Genomic DNA, 23,951 nt, shown 5'->3' with positions numbered 1-23,951 from the left:
TCAAAGGTTTTATAACCAAACTTCAAAAGGAGGTCAAACTTATACTTAAACTTTGAAACATGTTCTGTTCTTGTCAAGATTACGAGAAATGCAAATGTCCGCATAATAATTTGGACGCAATTTTCATGTACATTTCCAGTTGATCCTTTATAAGTTACCAAAAAGATTAAGAAAAATCCTACATTTAACATTGAACCTCAAATATATAATAAACTTCCTTTGCTAAACCAAAATGAAATTTCCTCTGAATTGGCTGAGCCGGTAGGGACTGTAGAAAAACAGAAAATAGAAAACATGGATGAGAAATTGGATGAAACTTAAATTAGTGTTACAGAAAATTATGACTCTAATACAAATAAAAATACGAAAAAGGAAACCGAAGAGTTACCGGTCAAGAAGAAGATTATAAGAAACAACAGTTACGTTTAAGGAAGTCTTTACATGCTATGATTGGCATAACCTAAGAGTTTGAATCTTCAGTGGCCTTGGAATAATCAGTGAATTCCTAATAAAAAGCATTTGTATCTTAAAATTCTGCTACCAAAAAAATTAATTTCAAAGACAAAAATAGGAAAAACCTAATAAAAATGTGGAAGAGCCTAATGAAATTCAATCCAAAGTTCATGGTAATGGTTTTAAATTTGTTTAATTCATAATTTTTATAAATATTTAAAAAAATTAGAAATAAATCCCAAAGATCCTGTTCGAGGGCACTCAGTTGGGTTTTATATTTTTTCTACAAAATTAAATGAAGTATTTAAATTTAAATTAAACATTTTTCTATTGATCTTGCGGCCTCAAGCTTGCAGTGAAAATTCTTTGCTCTCGATACTTGCAACTTCTGGAAGTTACATATAGTGCCATTTTGGTTTGCGGTGTTTTCTCTGAATTAAATAAACCAGTTGATATTTTCAACACATTTTACTTAAAATATTATTATCGGTTAACGTTTTGGTATTTAAAAAATGTTAGCAGTCCATTTATTTTAATTTAGGGCAATTCAGTTAGTGTACTTACCTACCTAGGTAGTTATATCTATGTTTAATTATTATTAATTAGCATGCTAGGTGAAAATGATAATAAACGGTTTTAAAAGTGAAAAAAAAACATACCAACTAAAAGGTTTTATTAATGGGAAAAAACTTCAATTGCAATATAAAATTGAAAAGAGATAAATGTTTTACGAACATTCTTTTTGAATTTACATTTATTTACAATTTAATTTTTTAATGTTTTTCTGCGTTTCGGGGAAAATGGTCCCTGGGAGGAAACGTCATTGTCCAATTCTTCATCTTCTTCTGTCATTGGATCTAAATCGATTTCTTCCTCGACGATGTCGAATCAAGGAAGATGTCCTCTTCTGTTAGAGAGTTAAGGGAGGAAAGCCCCTTGCAATTGCTGCATAAAGCCGAGCACTTTATTCTTGCTTTCCTGCAGGAACAAGCGGCTTGGCATCCCTTCTTGCACGTGCAGGATATTGTATTGAGCAGTTCCTGGGGCACTGGCTGTTGGGTGGTTGCAATGGGGATCAGACCGTTTTTTGAGTTCTTCCATCCCCATTTTAGTGGATCCAGCTGACTGTTCCTCCAGATCTGAACCTGCAAGTAGACCCTGAGGGAGTGCTGGCGAGCGGCGGCTTCGCTGGGAGGCAAACATGCCAAATTGAAGTTATTATTTTTCGATAAAGCTCTCTGGAACAGTTGCAGACGAATTTCATTCAAAGATTTGGAGCTACCACCCGCGTACAAACACACAATGAACTTTACTCCTGTCTCAGCGAACTTATCAGGAGTGGCGTTGGGATCCATGAAGTCTGAGGCGACATGTTGGAGGCTCGCGTTCTTTTGAAATGTTTTTATAAATTTGATTTTGCCCTGTCGAAAAAATGTAGAGGTGGTGTCACAGCCGCTGAAGGCGTGAAGAAATAACACATGTTTTTTGAATTCTTCAGAAAGCTTAGAACTGTTGGATGTGTCTTGGTTTCCCTTTCCAGGTTTCATGAGGAAGATATTCGCGACAGGTTCTTCCTGCTCACTTCTATTAGCTATGTGGTCAGTCAGCAGGACCAACAATTCAGTGTCTTCCCCGACAATGAAGACGGTGCCTCCCTGTCTCGACTTTTCTATGGCTGTTCCAAGAATCAAGGGGTCTGCGTCTTCAAGGGCCTGTTTGACCTGATACCCTTCACCACATAATTTTTCTGTCAACATTGAGATAAGACGTTTCTTATTAAGTTCGTTTAATAAGAAACGTTCTTTTGGCATAGTTGTTGACATTGTCTCATCAAATTAATCAGAAGCGGATGACATAGCGCGGGCTCTTCGGGCACGTTCAGCAGATTTTATGCTTTTCTCAGCTCCCTCCTCAGGGTATCCATCAAATACTATGGTGCAATTGGACCCAAAGTGTTTTTTGACGTAGTTCACGTACTTTTTAAGGATGGAGGAAAACACTTCACCAGTATTCCACACAACTCGGTGTAAGAGGCAGGGGCGTAGGAACGTTCTAGAAGTTGGAGGGGGGCAAAGTGAAACCAAAAGGGGTATGGAGAATGGTTTTGAATTTTTAATGGAGTGTAGCTTCTCCGAATGCATTTGTACATTTTTCTACTATATACATTGGCGGGAAAAGACTGAAATTTAAACACAGTTGAGGTTCTATAAGCTTTATATGCTTTTAAAATGATAATTTGAGCCTTGCGAAGATTTCAACTGACCAAAAGGTTGGAGAGGGCAATAAAATTAGTTGCCCCTCGCAGTAAAATTCTAGGGAGGGGCATTGCCCCCCTTGCCTCCCTGGTTCCTACGCCCCTGGTAAGAGGAACTCACCGTCAAGAACGAAGCCTGCGCTGCTTGTGATTTCAACATTGACTGGATTGAACAGCTTAAAGAGGTCTGATTTTCTTGTCTTGCGCATTAATCCGTCGTCATCAAAAAGAGTTAATGGATATGGGGCTAACTCAAAGGCGAAATATGACTCGAGCTGATGTGGTGACTTCATATGGAAAGGAATTCGACGGAAAATTGTATCAGGACTGACAGGAACTGGTTCACCATTCACCTTGACTGTACACTTCACGGCTCGTAGGGGCACTACTCGGTTCTTCCTCAGGAACTGTACTTCCTTAAAATTTTTCCCTTGAATATTTTCCATGCTTTTTTCCCTTTTTCATAAGCCTCTTGGCAGTTGATGTCATCACCCCCAACACTCCAGTACTAATGCACATGATGGACGTTCCTTGAGGAATTGGGTCATGAGAATCAAACCACTTACTGAATCTGTCCACATCAATGTTCTCCTTCTTCATACGATAATTTGTGGTATCAACGTGTTGATCTGATGAGGTAAACGATACACCACAGAATTCCTCAATTTGGTGTGTAACGTCTACTGCTGTTGGCATTCCAGAAATCCATCTAGCCAAAGTTCCATCTGTAATCCCCCGCCCTCGTGACAAGCCCCTGCATGAGGATATAGCGCTCATGCGGGGTTGTTCAATGGTCATGTCTGACCATATGCCTGACCAGTGTTTTTGGGTTCGTCTTATGGTAAAAAACCTTTGGTTACAAATTGCTCGTATTCAGTAGGAGTGAGTTTTATATCCTGCAAGTATATTTGGCTAGCTTTGGCATAGTTAAAGTGTCCACTTGCGTGAAAGTAGGGTATCATATTCTTTCTGCTTGCTAGGTGCAACTGCCAATCCCCACTTCTCTCAGCTTCAATGAACTGTTTGAGTATTGAAACCATACGGAAATATTGCACCCATAGTTTAGCTGTAGGGCTTTTTTCCTCCAAGTTTAGTAACTGTGCTTGGAAATTTCGTATCAGTTCTTCCACGTTGGGGTCATTCATGTCGAATTCATCAGTCCCAAAGTTGTCGAGAAGAGAAGATAGGGTAGTGTGCTCCTCTTGTGATAGTTCCATTGTTGACAGAATAATTTTACCCAGAGCAAGCTGAGCAAAAATATGAGCTCTAACGGCTCTTGAATAGTAGTGCCCAGACATCATGGCTTTTGTCGATGCTAGTGCGAAACAAACATTGAATAAATCTTGCAAACCACTGCCATCCATTATGAATTCAATGGCACCCATGAAAGACATTAATAAATGGAAGCCACCAAGCCGCACGATAACACAGCTCAGCTCACTATCTAGTCCACAGGAAGCAACAATTTTTCTTGCTTTTATGTAGAGTGGATGATCCAAGGTGACAAAACAAAACTTTTGATGTTGCTCCATACATTTTTTGCAGCTGTTTTGAAGGCTGTATAGATGGTGTCAACGTCCGAGGGGGGAGCTTTGATAAATGGAAGGCACAATATGCGTGAGGTCTGGAAAGGCTGGTTAGATGTTATCGTCTCCATAAACCCATTCCACCCAGGTAAGTTGATAACATCCTTCCATTTCCCGTACATCCACAGCAGCTCTGCTTACCTCGGCAGTACTTCTTTTTTAACTCCAATAGCTATAGCCTCAACGGTCACTGTGGCTAAACCTCCTTTACTAGGTTTATCGAAGTGCTCCAGGGAAATACTGCCGTACTCTTTCAAGGAGGTTGATTTCGGAAGTGACTTAACCTTGTAAATAGGGGTTCTTGGAATCAGTGAGTTTTTGGGAGTAAAACACTGAATACCCCGCGTGTCATGGCCATCAATGGTATCCATGTTTATGTCTGCGTTGTCAAAAACGAATTGTGAATGAGTTCTTGGTTATGATTTCAAGAGGCTGCTGAAGAGTTAAAACTTCAAATTTCCTCACTTCTCCATATGAACTGCTGAAACCCATGGCTGAAAGCACGCCCACTAGGTGCCTCGATCCATACTTCCTGTACAACAAAGTTCCAACTCCTAGTAGGATAGGGGATGTGAATGATCTTGGTCGGGTCGATGATATCAGTGAATGGGCAATGGCTTGGACTTTTTTCCGAGTTTTGCCCTTCCTCTCTCCATCTTCCTTTCTTTTTTTAGCTGGACTGGTTATAGTGTCCAACATCAATTTCAAAGAATCTGGGATGTCATCATTCACACTACTTAAAAACATGTCAGGAGAGGGATACTTATCCAATGAATAAACTTTTGACCTGATGTCCTCACGTATGATCTCTGCGGCTGGTATCACCACCCGCATACGTTCTTCGTTCACGTCAGATTTCCTGGACTCATACCAATTATTGGTCAGGATATTGTGGCCGGTGTTTCGAAAGCATATTATTGATTGCTTGAATTGATTAGTTCCGGGTACCACAATTATATCATCTTTAAATCTTTCAGACAACTTTGCAAGTATATATTACTTTCTGGGAACAATTCCTTTATATGTTTGTAGAATATCTTCTAGTGTAAATTGACACAATTCCTCATTCTCTTCCATCCATTTGACGATGAAGCCAATACATTCCGTAATTTCAGCACTTTCAGGCCGGCCACGAGGTTTTGAATCTGTTGAAGAAGGTGCATGGAGAAAGAAACGCATCCGACAGGAACTGTGGTACCTTCCTTCTGCTGCTACTAAATCTGTTTCAGTTCCAAGCCTCCGTAAAACACCCTCACCCCATTCATCATCTCTAGCGACAGCAGCTGTTCTTATACTTCCTATGGTCTCCAAGTTCAATACCTCCTGCACACTATCTCGCCTGTGTTTATTTAACTTTTTTGTTGGGCCTTAAAGGATTCAGAGGCATTCTTCTCACAATAAATACATAGTTTCTTGAAGTTGAACGTGTTCACTTTACCTCTGGTCACACGTTCTGGATGTTTTTCTTCTCTTTCAGCCTTGAGAATACTTGACTACGTTGTGTAGACACCTTTTCGACACTTTTCATGAACGATAACAGATGTTTGACGCTCTAACCAAGTATGATAGCCATCCTTTCTCCTCTTGCTGGCATCAATAAATGTTTTCAGTGACTTTTCCTTTATTGTACCTTGATCTTCATCATTTTTAACAGCATCACCACATATGAAACAAGTCGTGCCCGCCATATCAAGGCAATTTGCCTACCAATCACTTATGGCACAACACATACACGTCGTTGTAGAACACCGAAAACGGCAAAAGATATTAACTTAATAACAACAACTTAGTTAACTAAATTAACAAATTAATTACCGGAAAAACTGAAGAACTTCAAATAAGAAGCCGGCAATAAACTGGGTAAAAGATTTAGAAGGGCTCAATGTGTGAGCTAGACAGGACGAGGGAAGATTGAGACGGAACGAGGATGAAGGGATACGCCAGATGATGATGTTTTCATTGGTATCTCTACATAAAAGTAAGCTAATTTTAAAATTTAGGAGCTCTTTTTACGTAGAATTTGATGCTCTACAGTCTTCATGCGTGACATTTTTCATTTGGAGTAGCCGTTATTGAGTTACAGGCGTTGGAACATGAGCATAATTCAATTTTCCTCCAAGTTGGTAAAGATTGCCGATCTTTGACGATCGATTGTAGCTAAACGGCTGTACCCAATTTAAATGTTAAGTAGAGTATTCGACGTGCAATTGTATGCTCTGTCATTATAGTAAGAGAAACATTATCTGTAGGATGCATTACTGTCGCATTATAAGCTCTAAAAAATTTGGCACAAGCCAGAAACGGTCGCAAACTCATATAACTCTCATTTGAGATGCCTTACGTCAATTAAAATTATTTCCAGCTTGTGCATATTTATTGGGCAGCAAAATTCTATTTTGCCTACACTAAGCCCGGTGAACGGATGTTTCATTACTGGTTCCATGTCTTTAAATGAGCTACAAAATAAAGAGGCCAGTATCTAATACTCAAGTTTTTTATGGAAAAATTCCAAAGTCTTTTAGCGTTGCACATTATAAAAGTCAATGTAGTATCGCGAAAATCCTCACTTAAAACCGTGTCAAGTTCAGAATAACTAATTTTATCCATCGCGTCAAACAGATGTATATCTAAACGGGCAGGGCCGGCGGATAATGTGGGTATGGTGGGCAGAAGTACCCACCCGGAATTGATGTCATCAAAGTCGGTACTATATGGGGATAGAGCCACGGCCATTGTCACAGAATAGCTAGGTTTCCACAATTTTCCAGGGACTACGTATTTTTCCTATCCCCCCTTGATTAAGTTAATTCATTCAGTATAAAAACTGCAGAAGTAAATTTGTAAAATAGGTTATTAAATATTAGTTTTTAATTCTAATGAGACAAGCGTGAATAGTAAAATGCAGTCTTCCCAAAAGGGCAAATCACAACTTAAGCATAGACCTTTGACAAGTCTTTTCATTTCCTTCGCGTCCATCCCCTTTCTATTTCTGAAAATACGGTAAAGACTGACTTCTATCGGGAAGTGATGCAGAAGTTAAATACAACACTATCTTTATCTCATGCTTTAAATATCGGTGCTGTTGAAAACTATGCATGCGGCACTGCCCCGATTGAAATAGATTAAAGTAAATCATCAAAATCAAAATTTAAAAATACATAAAATGACAAAAGCATAATTTTCATAAGTGTATTTAAACGTTAATGTTTGTCCTCATTAGTCTCTTTGTATCAAACATTTATATAAAATAGTTATTAGCTACCTCCCGTTGTGAAGAAAGAATTATAAGTGCATATGCATACACTATAAATTTTAGAAGGTAAACGATACTAAATGTATATTACATATATGATATTGAGTTGATTATTTGGTTAGTAGTGGGCTCTAATGTAAGTGTTCAAAAAATAAATAACTGATTCTCCCTAAACTGCTTATTTGACACCAAAGCCATAAAGTCTCCATTTATTTTTTAAATAATTGTAATTTAAATAATCGGTGCCTAATTTTAAGGAACGAAGTCTTCTACCACAAATTGGGGTAGTAAAAGTACCCACAGTTGTCAGTACTACGTTTTATAACGTTGTCTCTACCTTTCTATATAATTGAGTTTAAATATTAGTACTCAGATCCTTCAAACATCGTTACACGTAGTCATATGAATTTTAATAGCTACATGAAATCACGCGTCAAAATATTTGGAAAAATTGTTGAATCAGTTCATTTCCGAAAATGCAAAGCGCAGTACAGTTTTTGCATTGCGCAATTAATACTATGTAATAATAAATTTGAATAATACTAAATTTTTGTAGTTTTTACCTCTATCAATTTCTCTTAATCAGTATTATATAGGCCTATCTTTTTATGTAGGATAACCCAATAAATCCGCCCCCCCCTTCTTCTGACTACCCACCCGAGATTAACACGATCCGCCGGCCCTGTAAACGGGAGTTCCAATCAATCATCAGATAATCGTGCTGCCTTTGTGTGAGATGATTAATTTGGCAACCTTAGCATTGCTTATTCACGTAGTCTGTAATCGTGTTCAGTACGGCTCCTTTAATATCATTGAAGACGCGTTTTACTTCGTTGTGATACGTCATCACTTACATCGTATTAGAATTTGAATTCCGAGGTGTAAGAGACTCAGGGATTCTTATTCAGAGTGATATATTGGAGGAACAACTCACCTTTATATGGTAAATTTTATTGCTTTTGGTACCACACCTTAAGGGGGAAGAATACTGCAGTCAGTTGTGAATTTGAAACACAAGATAGCGCGGTAGTCGACTCATTCTTAGGGTGTGGAAAGAGGGTTTTTCTACCAAGCATTTTACGCGGAACGCTTGAATATAACGTGTTGGTTAGATATTTCCTGGTATATTCTTATTTTACCCGCCCCCCTCTACACCCGTCAAAGATGATCTTGACCAAACAACCAGCCTTCGTGACGCACAGTAGGAGATTATCTCTCCGTTTTTCAATCCTTTTGTCGCCGCTAAAAGGAAACGAGACGCCTAATGTCGAGTCGACGCTTACCTGATAGTACTGTCGTATGGGGTTATCATGTGAAATATACATTACCTAGCAATTACTTACAATTTCAAGTCACTATAAGGTTATCTATAAACATTCTGTTAATTTTCCCAAAACATATATTTGAGCTTTATGAAAAGTAAAGCATTTCTATATTTTGTACTACTAGAGCGACTACGATATTGTACGTTCATCTTCAAGTCCTAAAGGAGTTTGCTATATTTTATAATTCAGATAAAATAGATATATTTAAATTATTCTTTTAGTACTAATCGAAATATACTTAGCAATGGGAAGGAAATCGCGCCATCAGTTTTTGCAGAAAAAATCGAATACTGATTTACGGTAAGGAAGTTTGCATAAAAGTAATTATTTCTATTAAACTAAATAAATTTATTTCTTCAGATTGGAAAATATTTCCAATTTGAGTGTCAATATATATCCAGATCAAGCCGAAACTAATCCGATCAGATCAGAAATCGTATCGAACCCTGTTGTATCAGAAATCGTAGCGGATCCGAGCACAATTGAATCATCCATCTTATCGGAGAAAATTCCATCTAGATCGGTACATCCGCCAGTGAATGTATCAAAGAACGGGCCAGTTGAATGTATAAATACACTAAGTGATGCTACCTTGATTGCTGATGGTTTCTGTGTCCCATCTGATCTCTCAGACCTTCAAATAGAGTACTTACCCCCTAATCCCGCCAAAGATGTAAATCTAAATATATTGGAAGGCCGACATTTTGTTTCCGAAATTAGAAGCCTAGAAAGACATCACCTTTTGTGCATTAAAAGTACTCGAGGAACTTTTTGTTTCGTTGAAGAAAATAGAAATGGCCTTCACTCAACGTTCACTTTTAAATGCCGTTACTGCCACACAATCAAAAGAATCACCACAGACCCGATACCAATACTGCAAAACGGAGCCGTGAAAGACCTTACTGTAAATCATTCTGCGGTATGGGGCGCCATGTCTACCGGAGCTGGTCACGCTAATTTGGAGGAGATGCTTTCAATCATAGCAATTCCAAATATGGCGAAAACGAAAAGCAAGAAAACCGAACACCAAATTGGAGAGGCCAGTTTCTAATATTTTATGTTTTCATTAGTATCGTAATAATTAGGATACCGCTTGTAGCCTTATTTCTTACTATCATATTTCGCTAGATCCAAATTTAGTCGTCTATAATATTCGGAAAACGTAGGAACTTTTATGTTACATACGGTGTTTTTGTAATTTATAGAAAATCAAAGTCGTATACAATTTTTAAATTATATTTATTTTTAGAAATGGAAAACCATTCTTCACGAGGAAATGATTGCGGCTGGAAAAAAGAACGAAGGATAGCCATAGAAAAAGGCCACGTTCGTTTTGGATATCCGTATATTACGGTCGTGGTGGACGGCGGATGGTCGCACCGAAGTTATGAGCACCGTTATACCGCTAATTCCAGGTTATCGGTAATTATTGGAAAATAATATAAAAAACTCTTGTTTTTGTGGTTGGATGGGGTCACTGGAGCTCTTGGGGGGCTCCACACCCGACGTTCGGTGTCGCGGGGCACTTGGGGGCGGTCCATACCTGGTTTGCTGGGTCACTGGAGTCCTTGGGGTGTCTTGTGATCGGGGCGCTGAGTCACTGGAACCTCGGGGGTGTTCCATACTTGGCATTCAATATCCTACTGGGCAGGATTTGTGTGGTGGAAGAGGAAGTCACTCTAGTCCTCAGCTGTGCGAGGGTGGGAATTAGGGCAGCCCATGGTGTCGCCTTTTGTTGGGCCATGATGACGGCGTTTGTTTGCCATATGTGAGCCTGTCTTTATGGCTGTCTCACTGGCCGAACGTTTGTTTCGCAAAGTGCATTTTTGTCCGGCATGACTCTTTGTCTTGTGTGCCGCCGTAGTGCCCAGCGGAACGGCAAGGTACAAATACATAACCTTATGTATTTGTGGTTTGATGGGGTCACTGGAGTTCTTGGGGGGCTCCACACCCGGCGTTCGGTGTCGCGGGGCACTTAAGGGCGGTCCACACCTGGTTTGCTGGGTCACTGGAGTCCTTGGGGTGTCTCGTGATCGGGTCACTGGAACCTCGGGGGTGTTCCATACTTGGCATTCAATATCCTACTGGGGAGGATTTTTGTGGTGGAAGAGAACGTCACTCTAGTCCTCAGCTGTGCGAGGGTGGGAATTACGACAGCCCATGGTGTCGGCCATGATGAGGGCGTTTGTTTGCCATATGTGAGCCTGTCTTTATGGCTGTCTCACTGGCCGAACGTTTGTTTCGCAAAGTGCATTTTTGTCCGGCATGACTCTTTGTCTTGTGTGCCGCCGTAGTGCCCAGCGGAACGGCGGGGTACAAACACATAACCTTATGTATTTGTGGTTTGATGGGGTCACTGGAGTTCTTGGGGGGCTCCACACCCGGCGTTCGGTGTCGCGGGGCACTTGGGGGCGGTCCACACCTGGTTTTCTGGGTCACTGGAGTCCTTTTGTTGGAAGAATTCCGACAAAGTGAAGAAATACACGGTATTCAGTATCGACGATTTATAGGAGACGGCAATTCCAACGTTTATAAACAAATACCGGAAAAGGTGCCTTACGGCTCTGAAGTGTCGAAAATTGAATGTTCAAACCATGTTGTGAAAAACTTGACGAAACATTTATATAAATACTCCGAAATCTCAGCCCAGTACAAAAGAGTTTTGACACCAGAAAAAATCCGCAAACTGACTAGAGGCGCCAGATTGTAGATTTCCAATGCCGCCAAACATAAAGAGTGCGTCAAACTTCTCATAGCCGATCTCTTGAATGTACCTAAGCATGTTTATGGAGATAATAGTAAATGTAGGGATTATTTCTGCAAAAACATGATGAGCACTATACCTCGAGACCTATTCATAAAAATAATGACGACTGTGAATAGGTTAGCCGCCAAAGCCGAAATACTAATTACCGACTATACGAGCAACAGTGCGGAAAATTATATGTCTCTAGTCGCTAATTTTTGCGGAGGAAAAAGAACTAATAGCAGTAAAACCGGTTCCTTTTATTTTCGATGCCACGGCGTGGGATTAAAGCAATCAAAGGGTAGAGGATTGCTCTACCATACGCATAAGCGAATAACTGAAAAGAACCCCAACGTGGTTCTAAAAAGACACGTTGCCAGAAAAGATAAAGATAGAATTTTGAAAAACATTGTCTAGCGAAGGACTTCGACGGACAAGGAAAAAAAGAGAAGAAAAGGTTAGCGGAAGCTGCGCAAATCAAACTTGGACTCGCCGGTTATGGACCAAATTGCCTGGGGCCAGATGTTAACCCTGAGGAGCTCACAAGCCGTATCAATGATTTGGTAAACCGATTAACGGTTGATTCTAACGGTCAGGCGACGATAGAAGAAAACACCAGGGGTCAGTCTTCTAATCAAACCTGGGTTGATGAAAGAAAATATAGGTGGACGGCTTCGTATTTTGGCACCGTGTGAAAACGAAGAGATACCACTAAATGCGCTATTTTAGTGAAAACTCTTCTTTACACGCCACACACGCCAATGAAGCAATTGCCATTGATAAATACGAAACGACCACTGGAAATAAAGTCGTTGAATGCGGTCTTTTGGTCGACGCGGAGAACGGCTTCATAGCGGCATCCCCCGACGGAACTATTGTGGGCCAGGAGGGGATTATTGAAGTGAAATACCCTAAAACTATTGAAAAAATGCACCCGTTAGAAGGACCGCAATACGCAAAAACGTTTTGTACCGAAAACGTAAAAGGAAAGTTAAAGTTGAAACGCAACCATAACTATTACTTTCAAATTCATGGAAAGTTACACGTCACAAAGAAAGTATTTTGCGATTTTATCATTTGGAGTCCGAAAGGAATTGAAATTGAGCGGATAAAGAGAGACGATTCATTTTGGAAAAATCAAATGCTCCCGATTTTGAAACGATTTTATTACGAGTGTCTAGCTCCTGAAATTGTGGATCCCCGGCACTGTAGAAATATGGAAATTAGGGAACCGAATTACATCACGAACGCGATAAACAACATCAAACAAAAAAACGAAGAAAAGTATCACGATAAATAGCGACGACCAGGAAACAGAAATCGGCATTAAAATTGGTCAATCATTCACCAAGAAAAGAAGAAGAATTCCAGTTGTAAATAGAGAAATGACATTTTTGAAACTCCGAAGAGACCACCACCAAATGTGGATTCGGAAGCCCCAAAGAAAAAGAAAAAAAAATCAAATCAAAGAAGCGAAATTTAGACACTATATTGGAAGCGTCCACGGAAGACCAAGAACCATTATCGAAGAGGACGAGGAAGCGATTGGGATCGTACAATATTCACTAACGTCGTCAGTATTATCGAATGTTTCCAACAATTTTAAGTATTCGGGAAATATGCATTTCCAGAAGTTTATTATGACCTTCTGGTATTTTGATCATTTACAATATATTAAAGCACCGCGAAAAGCTTATAAAGTGCTAGACTTTAGACTGCTAAGCAGACAATTTGCGTTTATATAATGGAAATTCATCTGCTTAACAGAGGAAAATCCTGAAGTTTATAAACTTCTCACGTTAGCCGCTAAGTGTATATGTTAACTTAAAAGACTAAATAAATAAAACTAAATATATCGAAATTGGTTTAAGTGTATCTGTTTTGTTACTAATTAAACTTAGAAAATGTCAGGTGGGAGGTGCGGTGGCGTAACGAAGAACCGGCAGAGCCACAACCACGTTGACCCCTTGAGCGTAAATAAAGGGCCCTACTCCCTAAAGGATTCCGAAAAATGTTATCTATGATTGGAAAGGACCTCAAAAGCAGTTTCGCGGGCGGGCACTGAAAAAATAGTTCGTAATGCTGTCGAATTTTTTGACTTTATACAATAGGGAAATGTCAGTCCGTAGCTTTGGCGCCGCCCGTACTGGAATTGTTTTTGCCCGACCTGGCGTTCCTCGAAGTAAATCTATAAAGTCAGCACTGAATACTACTAGCCCCTCCTAAATTACGTTTCGCCCTGTCTACATTTATAGCATGGCTACGGCCCTGAACTGAGTATAATGTAATCCAACATTTTATCTTCATTCTTCGATGGCCCTGGTTCATCGAAACCTTAGCACATTAAACTTACAAGGAGAGTACCCGAGGTGTTTATTGCCGATTTTGTTCAAAGTCGGGCGTAATGTAGACCTAGATGAGATATTAAATTTCCCCTTTCGATTTGCCATGGCAACCGAAAAGGTTTTTGAACACTTAAAAAAAAATAAGATATTTTCCTTATTTTACAAAAAAAATTGTTACAATTTACCCAAACGTGGTCCAAATTACCCATTTCGTGATTTTCCATTTTTTTAAATTTTCGTAGCTAGGACCCTGTGAAACCGAGAAAATCCCATGCTTTTTTTAATGGAGATTTTTTTGTTTTAAGTAATCAAAAACATTTTCGGTTGCCATGGCAAATCGAAGGGGTAGTGCAACGTCTCCTTTTGGTAAATTTCATATCTCATATAGATCTACATTACGGCCGACTTTGAACAAAATCGGCAATAAACACCTCGGGTACTCTCCTTGTTAGTGTTAGCTGGGAGGACTTAATGATGGAGAGGGCCGTACGTTCTGCAGAACCGCGCGCTTTCTCTCAATTTACGTCGGAACCTTTTTGAAAAGAGAGAAGGCCAACTTTCTCTTCGGCGCGTGTGCGTTTTTAGTCATGTGACTATCTCCGTCGGCTGTTACAGTTTCCGAGAGATTTTACGTTAGTAAGTTGTTAGAAGTATTTCGGAAAAGAAAGCTTTTTCTTTTTAAAATAAAAATGCCTAAACACAAATGTTGTCATTGTAAAGACTACCTAAACAATAGTCGTTCGTCCGGTAAGAATTTTATAAAAGGAATATGTTTTTTTCCCGTTTCCTAAACCGAAAACCCAACTTGAAAAATGCAAACGGTGGATTAATGCCTGTGTTAGACCAGATTTCATTAAGTTCAATCGTAATAAAAACATCATTTCATTGGTTCTGATCATTTTGTGGCTGGTGGAGGACCCACAAATGAATTTCCGGACCCTAAGTTTATCACCCGACAAAATATATGATTGAAAGTTTGAAATAATTTGATTTTAAGATATAGCTTGTCTCATTACAAATATTAACACTATTAGGATTCAAGAGAGGCAACCGATATCCCTGTCGATAGCATTGATAGTTATGTCAGTCTACAATTAAACGATACACTCATTGATCAGAGTGACAGCGTATTAAATTCTACCGTTATGGAAACCAGTTCATCTGAGGAATCCTCGTTAGTACAGGAAACGCTTGACATGAAAATTGAGCCTCTGGGTTATTTGTTTATCTTTGGAAGATTTGTTTTCCTTGTATTGGAATTTTTAATTACAGAAGAAGCGATAATTTTTTTGGACTCTTTTCCGAAAACCAAATTTTCCTGGTTTAGTAGCAACAAATACAGCTAAATTAAACGAAGCAGGATTTAGTATTGAAATCAATGAGCAATTTCAATTTGAAATTAAGGTTTTTGCAAGACTTGTTAAGAGTGAATTTTAAAAAGATCTCCAAGACAAATTCCCAATTCTTAATACATTAGAAATAATACTAATTTTTTAACCACTTTGGTTCGTACAAACCATGTTCTGGAAGCAACGAAGAAGAATTTGTAAATTATTCAAAATCAGTTTTAAAGTGCGCTTTTTTAAATCAATATACAAATGGCTTACATTATCCAAATTGCCTGGGTTTGATTCGTGACAATAACAAGCAACGTATATGTTCAAACTACATAAAATTAAGAGCTCTGCTTGTGAAGAGAATCTCAAGAGAAAAGAACTAAGTCAATTATATAATTTTACTAATCCTACGCATTTAATTAAGATATTTATTAAAAGTATTTAAATTTTAAATAACCGTTACACAACTAGTTTCGATACCATTCGGTTTCATCGTCAGGTGTGATATGAAGAGTAAGTAATACAGATATTTAGAAATCCATCGCGTGAGGGGCGGAGGGGGCCATTATGAATTAAGTTACACAATTTTTAATGACTCAAACGTTAGGGGTACAAAAGATAATAATCAACTGGGGGGGGAGAAAGTTTCATTCCGTAATGATGCTAAAAATCTTCATGGGCCATCATCTCTATTAAATACCTGATTACGTTTCTTATGGTCTAAAATTTTCAATGATTCTCTTAAGTTAAGTTTAAAGTAATTGTCTAATTTACATATGATTTTGCTATCCTCGAATTGTATGACATGCATGGTTAGGGTTATTTTGGATATGTTCAGCTAGGGCTGAGAAGTTAAGAGAATCGTTGGAAATTTTATACCATAAGAAACGTAATCAGTTATTTAATAGAGATGATGGCCCAGGTAGTTCTTCAGCATCGTTAGGGAATTAAACTTTTTCTCCCCCCCCCCAGTTTTTATTATCTTTTGTACCCCTTACGTTTAAGTCATTAAAAATTGTGTAACTTAATTTAATAATAACCCCCCCACCCTCACGCGATGGATTTCTAAATATCTGTGTAACTTACTCTTCATATCACACCTGACGATGAAACCGAATGCTATCGAAACTAGTTGTGTAACGGTACTTTTAATATATTTTTTCACTACGCAATAGTTTGTTTTTAATTTTTTTAGAGTTAATGACATGCTAAGGATTAGTCAAATTATATAATTGTAAGTGAATCCGCACACGATAACAATGACTAATATCTTTTGGAGACTCAGAGGCAAGTTATTTAGAAATCCATCGCAACTCCGTTTCCTGGTTGAATGCAGAAAACGCCACGTAACTCCATTGATGTTAAATGCAACATAAAGGGCTACAGAGCAGTAGTTTACCCCCCTCTTTCTGGATACGCGTGGGGGGGCGCACCGTGCTTTCCCCCGCGTCCACAGCAGCGTGACGGGGGGAATGAAGCGGGGAATGGCGATTCCGCCCCTCCTCGGGCGCGCGTGACCTGAATAATTAATGAGATTAACAGGTGTTAATTAATCGACCTGTCATTCAACCTGTTCAAGGTCAAAAGGGTGAATATTAATGAGCGTGGTTTACCGTTAGGGGTCCATGACCTGTTATATGGATAGTATAGTAACATGTGTTTAGGATCAACAAGTAGTTACACTTGTTTATTATATGTTTGAATATTAATTTTTGGCGGGAAAGTGTAAGCGTCACGTGCATAAATCAACAAGTGGTTAAACTCTTTAGGTTTATTAATGTACACTTATGTTTGACATGAATATTAATATATGGCTAAAGTTTGTACCTTTATAATTAACCGTTAGGGGTATTTGACCTGGTTGCTATATGGTTAACAAAACATTTTTGGCGCGAATTTAACATGTGTTTCGGTTAGAAAGGCGCGGGAAATTGTAAGCCTCGATTAACAAGTTAAGGTTTATAAGGAATGGTACGTTTTAACCAATCTGTATGAAAATGGTTTATATGATACAACTAACGTGCTTATTAAGAAAGAGACAAAAATAAATATAAACAGTTTATTTTAAATTAAAATTTTAAGGGCGCCACCTAAAATTACATAAATTAGTTTCTATTATAATAAAACATGTAGAATATATTACCCCCTTCCACGATGATTTTGATCCCCGGCGCTAGAAAAAAATTCATATTATAATTCATACGTATTAAAATATATTTAACGAATTACCTTTCCTCAAGTCCAGTACTGGCATTTCCGCCGACAATGACGGGTTTATCAATTTCTCCCGATATGGAATTGTGGGAGAGTTCGAGGGCGTTTGGGAGTTCCCGGGTGTTGGTGGGTCCGAAGGCGTGGAGGGTGGTGGCAGCGTGTCGGGTCCTATTGTTAGAAATTTTATAAAAGTATAATAAAAAATAGAAAATAATTACTTCGAACTGGTCCTAGGTCCGCGTTTTCTCCTATAATTTAATAATTATCAATTACTTGTTACAGTATATTATCAAAAGTACATTACTTCCGCGTCCTCTCCCCTTCACTACTTTAATAAATTCTGCCGTAGTATTGGAGGCCCTAAAATTTTATTTTTTGAAAAGGTTCGTATTAAGACGTTTAACAACTTACATTGTAGTTCATGAACGAAATGTGATAAAACATGAAAAAATCTCGCCTTTTATACCCGGTAATCTTAACCCAAATATTTGATTTACTATTTCTATAGCTCGAGGTTAGGTTCGTGTATGGAATTTTTCTCGAGAAAACATTGATTTATTTAAAAAAAACCGTTACGTTAATAGAGTACGTAAAAATCATTACAAAACCGTTAGAAAATGGAGTTTCCTAAGCATCCCGCTAGGGGGTTTATTTACCACATGTTGATATAAAAAAACCGTTACGAAAAATTACGAGTACCTAAAACCGTTATGAAAATTAGCATGTGTTATAGAAGTTCCTAAGCGTCCCGCTAGGGGATTTTCGTTTATTACGAAAATTACGCATGTATTTATAAAAAGCGTTAGATAAATTAGCATATGTTATAGAAGTTCCTAAGCGTCCCACTAGGGGGTTTTGCGACTATAAATAGAGGGACGCGCTTTATTTGCCTTTATTTCACAACTTGCATTCGACTTGAAGAAATTGTAAGTACATTTTATAATTTGGGGAATTACCTTTTTTAAATGACCGTTTATTGTTAGGAAATTATTCTGGCACGATGGATTTTGACCGCAAAGTAATAGTTTATTAATTCAGTCTATTTTTTACACCATTTAATTTAGTTTAATTTTTAGAACCAATCCGAAACACCCCCTGCTCCCAGGTCAATAAGGTCCGTCGTCGATTAGATTTCGGAAATAAAGTATATATTAAGAAAACTCGTTTCGAAGTAGACATCCCGAAGAATCAACGTGATATCATAGATCTAGCATGCCACGAGGTACTCGATAGTCCTTCCAAACAATCACCATTCAAACCAGTTGATGCGCCACCCAAAAGCACCCTATCCAAGCCAGGTCCATCTCAAGCCGGTATATCTAAGCCAGTAGACGACGGCTGGTCGGATATAGTCGTAGAGTTTTCCCGCTATAAAAATTTCGGGATAAAAATTGCAAGTTTCAAAAATAACTTATATTTAGACGTAAGGCGTTACGTCAAAAATAGCGATCGACCAACCGCGACGAAAGACGGCGTTTGCGTCAAACTAGATTCGGCGTGGGAGTTAAAAGAGTATCTAGAACAGATAGTTTATGAAGAAGGTGATTTTCAACTAAGAAACGAGAAGGTTGAAATTCTAGCGGGTAGGAGAGGTGAAGTTCTAGTTTACAATAACCGTGGACGTCACTACGAAAAACTATTAAACTTGCAGAATTCCGGCGAAGTTTACGACGTCGCGACAACGATTCAAACCGTATTAAATATTTACGCAGGACTTTAAAAACACCATGGCCCTCGATCTTAGCACCCGTTTCAACCCTAAAATTTTTTACTCAATAGATAAAATCTTTGCCAGTTCTTCTCGAAAGTATAGGTGTAAATCTATGCTATTCGAGTGTAATTTTAAAAATTTAGACCAATTAAACCACGCGGATATCAGTAACCGACTGACCCGTATTTTCCAATCAATATTAGATAGAATTACGACCGATAATTTAGGCTACACGCGCGTCAGAGTGGTGGTAATTTCCGATGAGCTGCAAGATCCGATAAATTTCCAATTAATGAATATTAATGAGTTGACAGCTGTCAGAATTTTAACGGGGATTGAAAAGGTAGCGCAGTCCGTTAAGACAATATATCTAGATTCACCCCTCCGATTTGACCTAATATTTCTTCAAGATACCCCTATGAGAGGTCCCCCTCGCAGCGTTAGAACAAGAAGCTATGAATGTTTAGATCAGTATATCAACCAGGTTAACACATTTATCCCCATTAGAAATACGGACAATTTATGTTTTACGCGAGCCCTGGCGGTGGGAAGAGTTTTGGCCGACTATCAGCATTTGAAAAGTTTAGGACAGGGTGCTAGTTTTAACGAATACCAATTAAAGACAATTAGAAATGGGACAAAACCCGAACAAGAACTTGAAGCCAAAAAATTACACGCCCAAGCGGTGGTTCCCGAAGGCCCCGTAGAAATAATTGATATTAACCGATTCCAAAATATATTACCCGACTACCAAATTATATTAATCTCGGCGGACGATAATTTCGATAAAGTGTTTATTGGGCCCTTCAAAGAAAAACAAATTTTCCTCTTAAAAATTAAAGACCACACCCACGTCGTACGATCTTATTCGGCCATGTTTGGGGCAAAATATTATTGTAAATTTTGTCTAGTCCTTTTATACAAAAACAAAGAAAAAAGTCACGACTGCGGACCCCATCTTAAATGTCGCCGGTGTCGCGGCCCCGAATTCCACCCCAGTATAGAACCGGCTACCCGTTGTAATGACTGTAATCGGTATTTTGCCGGACCAAATTGTTTCTCCCAACACGTAGAACTAGGGACCTGTCAGGTTTTAAGACGCTGTTTAAATTGCGGGAAAGATTATGAAGGCAATCATAATTGCGACAACAAATGCGCTTTTTGCATCCCAAAAACGAGTGTCACGTCCGCCCATTAGAAATAAAATCAAATGAGAAACGACTATGTTATTTTGATTTTGAGACAATAACGACTGACACTGCAATTAGACCCATTTTAATCATTTCCGCGATGCAAGAAGCGCCAGTTTCGACCAATTATGATTACCGGAAATTTCACGGCTTTGGTTGCGTTAAAAATTTCCTAGCTTATTTATTAGCATGCCAGGTGACAGTTAATGATCGCAAAAGAGTTACGCGGCCTCTCTTTGAAAACGTCATATTAATTAGCCATTTCGGGAGTGGTTTCGATACGCTCCTTATTCTTAATGGTCTATTAAAACGAAAAATAAAACCCGAGATCATTTATACCGGTTCCAAAGCCCTGGGTATGTTTCTCGCCCAATTTAAAATAGCCTTTATCGATAGTTTCATGTTCCTACCTACAGCCCTTCGAAATTTCTCGAAAACTTTTAAGATTGTCCGAAAGAAAGGTTATTTTTGTTATTCTTTTGCTACGGAAGACAATTTAGATTATATCAGCGCCCTCCCCGAGAAAGAATATTTTGGTATCGACAAATTTACGGACGAGGAAATCGTAGAATTTAATCAATGGTACGATTCCCAACGTTACGTCGTTTTTGATCTAAATAAAGTTTTAACCGAATACGCGATCGATGACGTTAAACTTTTACAGAAAGGATTCGATAGTTTTAGCAATTTATTTTTTAAAACAGTCGATTTTGATTTGTTAGGGTCAAACGCCATAACGTTGCCGGGAGCCGTCACAAATTTATTCCTTAGTAGATTTGTCGAACCAAACACTATCGCGATAGTTCCGGGGACGGGTTATAGGAAACGGCATAGTGTCAAGGCCCTAAAATGGTTAGCTTATTTGGAACAAAAACTCAACGTGAAATTTCAAACGGCGCGATCGCTAGGTGGAGAACATGTCATTTATCCCTATCGCTTAGACGGTTATTGTTCCTCGCCCGAAATAATTGCCGAATTTTACGGCTGCCATTACCATAAATGCCCACTGCACACTGACCACCAGGCTTACGATAAACAGTTAAAAGATTATAATTTAAATATTTATCTCAAAACCCTCGACCACGAAAATTTTTTAAAAAAGGAAAGGCCTAATGCACAGTTTATTAGTATATGGGAACATAAGTATATGTACCCCGCTGCTCCGCCTTAAGCACTACAGCGGCCACCTTAAACAACCAGCCCTAGACAAAAGTGCGCTTTGCGAAACAACGTTCGGCCAGTGAGACAGCCATTTTGACCGCCTCACATATAGCAAACAAACGCCCTCATCACGGCCCAACAAAAGGCGACACCATGGGCTGCCCGAGACCCACCCTCGCACAGCTGAGGACTAGAGTGGCTTCCTCTTCCACTGCAAACTACCCTCCTTAGTAGGTCACAGAATGACGAGTGTGGAACACCCATGAGGTTCCAGTGACCCAGCGCCCCGATCACATGACCTTGAGAGCCGGGTATGGAGCCCCCCACAGGCTCCAGTGACCCCATCACACCACTAGATAGGGACAGTGGGAAACGAGATAGGGACAGTGGGAAAAATGTCAGTTACACGGCTCAAGTTTAAATCGCCGACCACGTTCCTCATCAGTGGACCGAGTCAATGCGGAAAAACAGTTTGGACTTTTCGGCTTTAAAAAAATCGACACACGCTGTTCGAGAAACCTCCCGAGCGAATCATTTATTGTTATAATATTTGGTCAGAAAAATTCAATGTGCTTAAAAAAATTATACCTGATATCGAGTTTCATCAGGGTTTATTAAGTGAGAAACCGGAAGAAATATTTGATAGTTCTATAAATAACTTGCTCGTTCTCGACGATCTCTCTCAAAGTTGTTTAAATAACGCGTACGTTTCGGAATTATTTCGTGTTGGTAGTCACCACTTAAATTTAACTATATTATTCTTAACCCAAAATGTTTTTGGTCAAGGTCGAGCGGCTCGCGATATTAGCTTGAACTCATCGTAAATTGTTCTATTTAAGAGTCCGCGTGATCCTAGTCAGATTAAATGTCTCAGTCGACAAGTATATCCTAATAACCCGAATTTTCTAAGTACTGTGTACAATAATGTAACTGCTTCCCGACCCTATTCTAATATTGTTTTAGACTTAAATCAAGAAACACCAGAACATTTCAAAGTGCGAACAAATTGCTTATTTGAAAAGGGCCCAATGATAACTTTTCTAGAGTAATGGTGACAGGTTTAAAAATAATGTTTAAAAAAATTCATTCTGTTAAATATATTCTATAAAAAAAATGTAAAAATATTTTCATTGTATAAATGCTTTGTGTTTTTTGAATAAATTTGAATGTATTTATAAAATTGTTTCATCACGTAAGATGACTTGGCCACGAGCGATACAGGAACATAAACCTTATTTAACGCTCATTAAAAAAAGCTTCCCCCAGTCAGCGCAAATTTTTAATTAAAAACGCTAGTCCCGAACAATTAAACTCTATTTCTAATATTTGTCTTAATATTACCCGGGGGGCGCTACCTGTAGGCGCAAATAGGAAAAATATTACAGCGCTATAAAGCGTGCATCAGAAAACTTGCTCGTAAAAATTTAACCGACTTAAACCGTCGAAAAATTCTAATATCTCAGCGAGGCGGATTCTGGGGTGCAATTCTCGGTTCATTAATTCCCGTGGTTCTTAACCGTATTATTAATCGATGAAAAAATTCGTTTTAGTCCCCGCTGATAGCTATTTTAGCGATACGGCCAAATTAATAGACATTATTCAAAATCAAATTAAAAGTATCATAAATAAACCGATTAAAGTAGGGAGTGAGGAGGATACGTTACGAGAGTATTTAACTATGCTTCAAAGGTACTTTAAAATTAAAGAATTTCAAGAAGTCCCCGCCGTTCGTTTAGAGCCCCCACCGATGCCTCCTCCATCGAATACGTTAGCTCCTCTTCTCGCACCGGCGCAGATGATACGACCCGTAGCTACACCAACAAATTCTCCGAGAAATGTCTCTCGCGCTTCCCCCCGTTTCACCCAGTACTACGTTGATTTCTCCCGATCCGATTCCCGTTTATCTACACGCGGAACCGAGACCCCCTCTTCGACCTACTCCCCCAGTCCCGGCGTTTCTACCGGATCATTTGATAGCGGAGTCAACACCGAATATTCCCGAAGCCGTCCACGAAGCACTCCGCCGCGAGTTTGATCCTCTTTCAAGTAGTACACCACGCCGTTCCGAAAGTACCAGTAACATAAGGAACCTCTTCAATACGTCTGAAGGCGCGACGGGTCCTACACGAGACAGCGACGCAACGTACAGGCCATCGGCTGAAAGCGTGGATAATTTATCGGAGGCTGTGTCTCTACCATTTTCGGAGAAAGATTTACAAACGAATGAAAAGCACGTGAAGAGGAGACTAAATGTTCGCAAACCTTATCCGACACCTAAAAACAGACGCTGCGCATTAAGCCCTCTTAAAAAATGGAAAGATTGATTACAATATTTATTTTCGTGATTCATTAAATGCAGACACATATTCCATAACG

This window comes from Leiobunum rupestre, chromosome 4 (assembly GCF_980474605.1).
Source record: "Leiobunum rupestre chromosome 4, qqLeiRupe1.1.hap1, whole genome shotgun sequence".
NCBI lineage: Eukaryota > Metazoa > Arthropoda > Arachnida > Opiliones > Sclerosomatidae > Leiobunum > Leiobunum rupestre.
Note: the sequence above shows the minus strand (reverse complement) of the source record.